This window comes from Salmo salar, chromosome 17 (assembly GCF_965601325.2).
Source record: "Salmo salar chromosome 17, fSalSal1, whole genome shotgun sequence".
Classification (NCBI taxonomy): Eukaryota; Metazoa; Chordata; class Actinopteri; order Salmoniformes; family Salmonidae; genus Salmo; species Salmo salar.
The window spans coordinates 15,153,650-15,160,000 of record NC_138307.1 but is presented as its reverse complement, the minus strand read 5'-3'; the positions used below and the strand labels follow the sequence as shown (position 1 = coordinate 15,160,000).

At 45.7% G+C, this 6,351-nt stretch overlaps 1 protein-coding gene across 3 annotated transcripts in view; it reads left to right on the top strand.

The window, feature by feature from the left end:
* Nucleotides 1-1,818, top strand: part of LOC106575383 (serine/threonine-protein phosphatase 2A regulatory subunit B'' subunit alpha) — a 100,524-nt gene extending 98,706 nt beyond the window's left edge. For all 3 annotated transcript variants that reach the window (XM_045698966.2, XM_045698967.2, XM_045698970.2), the window contains one exon: nucleotides 1-1,818. This exon is cut by the window's left edge and continues 485 nt beyond it. The gene's annotated coding sequence lies outside the window, so the exon portion shown is untranslated.
* The last annotated feature ends 4,533 nt before the right edge of the window (nucleotides 1,819-6,351 follow it).

Genomic DNA, 6,351 nt, shown 5'->3' with positions numbered 1-6,351 from the left:
GTCTTAACATGTTTAATATGTAGAAGTAAGAAAGCACAAATCCTGATATGGATATACTTCCTGTATTATGTGTATAATAACTGCCATATAGAGATTTCTCACTGACAATCAACTACTAGACAATCAACTAATCAATCAAGTTGTTTTCAAATGTGTCAATAACACACACACACACACACACACACACACACACACACACACACACACACACACACACACACACACACACAGTACATACACACAGCTCTGTGCAAAACACTGCCATCTTGTGGTCACTAGTTATACTGCTGGCTGCTCTTACAGACTAGTGACGTTTGTTCCACATTTATAAACCTCATTTTCAGTGTTCTATTTCAGAATGTTACTGTTTGAATAGTTTGCTAAGGCAGGCCATTGTGTGTTTGATTCATTTAGAATTAGTCAAATGTTTAATTCTGTTTGAGATAAAATGCATGTGCTGTATATTCCGTCCATATACTTTTCAAAGAGTTCTCTCATGTCAGAGGCTGCGTCAGAAATGGAAGTCTATTCCTTACATAGTGCACTATATCTTATAGGGAGTAGAGTGTCGTTCTAGATTTGACCAGAATCAACCACAGTGTACATAGTTTGTTACAGCTCAGTCTAACTATGAACTAACTATCTCTCTGGTAGAGATATTACTGTAAAAACCAAAATGGACATAGGCAGAACAGAACAGTAAAGCTAACAGGCGTTCTAATGTGTCACCAAAGGGGATGTTCAAGTAGCATGACGTTAAAGATGAAAACCGTGGGTCTAACCAACAGCCATCCTGTCATTATCATATTCCTGCATCAAGTATTGTTTATTTTGTCACTGGTGAATGTTGGTGGTGTTTTAAAGCTGTGTTCGTGAGCGTGTGCGTGTTTCTTTAATAGCAACAATCTGTCCCTATATATCCATTGTAAATGTGTATTTAACTCTACATAGTCTAGCCATTGTGTAAAGGTGGTGTGACTGATGCTTTGTGTTGCTGTGTCACTGTGTGGCTCCACGGGGTTCAGTTATGTGGCGTGTGACCCAAATGCACAGGGACGATTGGTCGGAGGTCATAGAGGGACACGCCCACCAGACAATCGACTGTCAATCAATTTGTCAATCACCTATCGATCAGTTTGATAATCTGATTGGGTAATAAGGAAAATCTTGCTGTGACTGGATTGGGCACACTGGTAGCCCCTCCCTTTAGAGAGACTCGTGCTGCTGTAGAGACACGCGCGCGCACACACACACACACACACACACACACACACACACACACACACACACACACACGTTTATAAGACACTGCTGTGTCTGGCGCTATGCAAACAATCTGCTTTTTTGCTCACTGCCTGGGAACACACACACATCTGGTCTGTACTAGGTGCACGGGGCAGGATGAGAAGCCATGATGGAGCTGCCTCTGACCGGAGACACTTCTGCCACAATGAGGACTTTTACTTTGAAATGTATGTCTGTTTTAATCAACTTTTACTTTGATTATTTTTTTTTCTTCTGTTATCTGATGTTTTACTTCCAGGTTGATAAGGCTTCAGTAGATGTTCTTGTGTTATCTGATGTTTTACTTCCAGGTTGATAAGGCTTCAGTAGATGTTCTTGTGTTATCTGATGTTTTACTTCCAGGTTGATAAGGCTTCAGTAGATGTTCTTGTGTTATCTGATGTTTTACTTCCAGGTTGATAAGGCTTCAGTAGATGTTCTTGTGTTCGCATGGCTTCCTTCTTTCTATCAATCCTTGTTTCTTTCCTCTGTTTTCTGTTAAAACTGAATTCAAATAAAGATGATTTAAGGTTGGATGGCGGAGAACAACACAATAGTACGTCAAACAAACATTTCCATGTTTAGTTTTTTTACATAAAGATTTGACTAAACAGTGTGTTCTAAATAGTATGTAGCATGCTGAGTCATAGTACATAGTTAATAGTTTGAGTAAGCATCAGTAGGATGACCTCTTCAGTCAGAATGTCTCTCCTTGTCAGTAAATGCTAGGAGTGGTGGTAGGAGTCAGGCGCAGAGAGCAGAGGTAGGATGGCCTCTTCAGTCAGAATGTCTCTCCTTGTCAGTAAATGCTAGGAGTGGTGGTAGGAGTCAGGCGCAGAGAGCAGAGGTAAGGAGATAATGTGTTTATTCCGTAACACAACAAAAACGGTCGACGCCAACACAACCGGCGTGAAATGCGAGGCGCCCAAAAACAACAGGTACACAGCACGCACATAAAACAATACTATACGATCGCCAGCACATCCAATAACAAAACACACTGACGCAAATAATCCCGCACAAACCTGGGCGGGCTAAACATGCTTAAATAACCATAAATCAAGAGAACCAAATGGGGAACAGGTGCAAACAATAAGACCTACCAAACGAAAAGGAAAAAGGGATCAGCGGCTAGTAGGCCGGTGACGACGAGCGCCGAGCGCCGCCCGAGCAGGCAGGGGAGCCACCTTCGGTGGAATTGGTGACACTCCTGTGGTTCACCTCTGTGGCTCACAGTAGTAACTACACTGTAATGTTATGTTGCTCCTCTCCCACGTGTCTGTGCATGTGTGTGTGTGTGTGTGTGTGCGTGTGCGTGTGCGTGTGCGTCTGTGTGTGTGTGTGTCTGTGCATGTGTGTGTTGAATGATGATTGTCTTGACATTCACAGAACCCTAGACGAAGCCGATAGCCAATGTGATCCCAGCCTTGACTTTAAAGCCCCTCCCCCTTAGTCACACACATTCCAGACCGCCAACCAACACCCAGTCCGCAGTGATGTCATCGACCATGATGTCATAATAGGGTTCCGTTCTCCCTTTGATGAACACACACACACACACACACACACACACACACACACACATATACACACACACACACACACACACACACACACAGACACACACACACACACACATATACACACACACACACACATACACACACACACACAGCCAAATAGATGCTTTGGAACAAACTCCACTGTGACACTAACATTTACCCAAATGAAGTTAGGGAGATGGAGAGAGAGGGAGATGGAGAGAGAGGGAGAGAGATGGAGTGAGAGGGAGATGGAGAGAGAGGGAGATGGAGAGAGAGAGAGATGGAGAGAGAGGGAGAGAGATGGAGTGAGAGGGAGATGGAGAGAGAGGGAGATGGAGAGAGAGAGAGATGGAGAGAGAGGGAGAGAGATGGAGTGAGAGGGAGATGGAGAGAGAGGGAGATGGAGAGAGAGAGAGATGGAGAGAGATGGAGAGAGAGGGAGATGGAGAGAGAGGGAGATGGAGTGAGAGAGAGATGGGATAAGCCTGCTTGGCAAATCAGGGAAACAACTGTGAAACAAATGCCTCTTCTCAAATATGGACCTGACACACACACACACACACACACACACACTCACACACACACACACTCACACACACACACACACACACACACACACACACACACACACACACACACACACACACACACTCACACACACACACACACACACACACACACACACACACACACACACACACACACACACAGACACACACACACTCACACACACACACACACACACACACACTCACACACACACACACTCACACACACACACACTCACACACACACACACACACACACAGACACACACACACTCACACACACACACACACACACTCACACACACACACACACACACAGACACACACACACACTCACACTCACACACACACACACACACACACACTCACACACACACACACACACACACACACACACACACTCACACACACACACACACACACTCACACACACACACACACACACACAGACACACACACACACTCACACACACACACTCACACACACACACACACACACACACACACACACACTCACACACACACACACACACACACTCACACACACACAGACACACACACCAGCGATTTCCCATTATCTAATATGTGGGGGCGGCATGATGACATGAGGTTAGAGCTCTGGGCAGGAACTCATGGAATGAAGAGCAATGTGGCCAGGACAGATCTAGACATACTAAAACAGATGTAATGTGTGTCTGTAATGCCCTTCTATGTACTAGTGCACTGCTTTAGGCCAATCCTATATGGATTAGTGTGCCACTCCAGATTTAGTGCTAGAAACACACTCTGAATGTGGACATACTACAGACAACTCTCAGATTGATCCCAAAACACCCAGTTCACAATAGAGTTGACTATTTTAGCCTCTGATTCACTACAAGTGGTGCCATTCATAAGCAGATGTCCCACTCACATGCAAACATACATACCCATGCATCTGCACACGTACACACACACACAAGCACACGTACACACACGGATACACACGTACACACACGGATACACACGTACACACACACAAGCACACGTACACACACGGATACACACGTACACACACGGATACACACGTACACACACACAAGCACACGTACACACACGGATACACACGTACACACACGGATACACACGTACACACACACAAGCACACGTACACACACGGATACACACGTACACACACATGCACACGCACGCGTACACACACGTACACACACGGATACACACGTACACACAAGCACACGCACGCGTACACACACAGACCCACACGTACACACAAGCACACGCACGCGTACACACACAGACACACGCGTACACACAAGCACACGCACGCGTACACACACAGACACACGCGTACACACAAGCACACGCACGCGTACACACACAGACACACACGTACACACAAGCACACGCACGCGTACACACACAGACACACGCGTACACACAAGCACACGCACGCGTACACACACAGACACACGCGTACACACACGTACACACTAGAAATAGTTGAGGCGTCAGGGTGTGATGTCCTGACCAGCTGCTCTGACAGAGAGGAAGAAAGAGAGAGAGGGCTTGTCTGTTCTCGTCAGGATGACTCCTTTCAACTCCCACAATTCCAGCGCCAGATCAATAGGAGGGGGTATCTCTGCACACACAGCTCTTAATATGTCTTCTACGATGTCATGTGTCAATGCTTTCCACTCATCAAAGGGCTACAGGGACAGGGGGTATAGGATTAGAGCGAGAGAGAGAGGGGGCGAGGGAGAGGGGCAAACAAACATGCAAATACCCCCCAAGATAAACCTGAATTCAGTCCTCTGTAACCGGCCGAGCGGGAGAGGAATGCCACAATATTTATTCAATGCAAAGCAGTGACCTTTGTTCAATGTCAAAGTGCCCATGTCATTTTATTTACCCCAAATAGTCTAAATAGTATGAATGGCATTTTGATCGTCAGAACTCAAACTGCCTGAGGGTGAACACCAGGTATGTAGGTTTACAGACTCTAAATAGGCTACTACAGATAAATTAACAGGATTTATTTCTCAGGCATTTTGATTTTCACTAATGAAGGGCTTTGGAATGTTTTGTAACATAAATTGCCACGGCTGATTCTGCAGCTCATGTTGAAAGCTGTGGTGTATAATGTTATTCTGTTGAGTTATGGCACCGGGCTACAAGCAATATACTTTTATTGTTATGTTTATTTGAGACCATGCGCAATGAAAGCATACATCTCAGAGGCTGAATCTGATGCATTGTACCAGATTACAAACAGGTCATTTTGGCCCCCATGCAGTCCCTGGGCAGGTGTACAATAACACATTCATCATCCATACAATAGATGAGTCATGTGCAGTACAACAGACGTTCTGTGTAATACGAAGGTTTCATATCCTCTTTATTTCTACCGTCCTCCTGACCTTGGCCAACCCTCCTGCAGGATTACAAAATCATCGACCTGGAGACCGCTGCAGGCTTTTGCTCCTGCCCTGCATTAAGACGAGCCCCACATGCCAACAGGTATGTTCCTAAAAGGCCTGTCTGACCTCTGCCACCAATCTGACAGGTTGATTTCGAGAGAGAGAGAGATTGAGCTGAATGGGGCTAGATCCATGGATCACATGGTGCAGAGGCGAGAGCACTACTCCCTGCAACACTAAATCCCAGGCCTAGTAAGTCTAGCTCTAGGCCTTGATTCAACAATGATTGAAATGAAAAAGTCATTTCCGATTGAGCCGATATATGCAGCGTTTTACCATGAATGCAGTATCTGAACATTGCCTTTACATTTCAATCGCGCTAAACAGTGGATCTGCAGCACCACGGGTTGAATCTAGGCCCTACTCAGATATACGCGCAGCACCACACTACAGTAGAAGTGGGTATGCGTGGTATAGAAGGTATTACGGTAGAGCTGGGCGGGCTGTAGCCTCCATGTGCCGCCGCAGGGTTTGATTGACAGCTCGGATTGTCCCAGA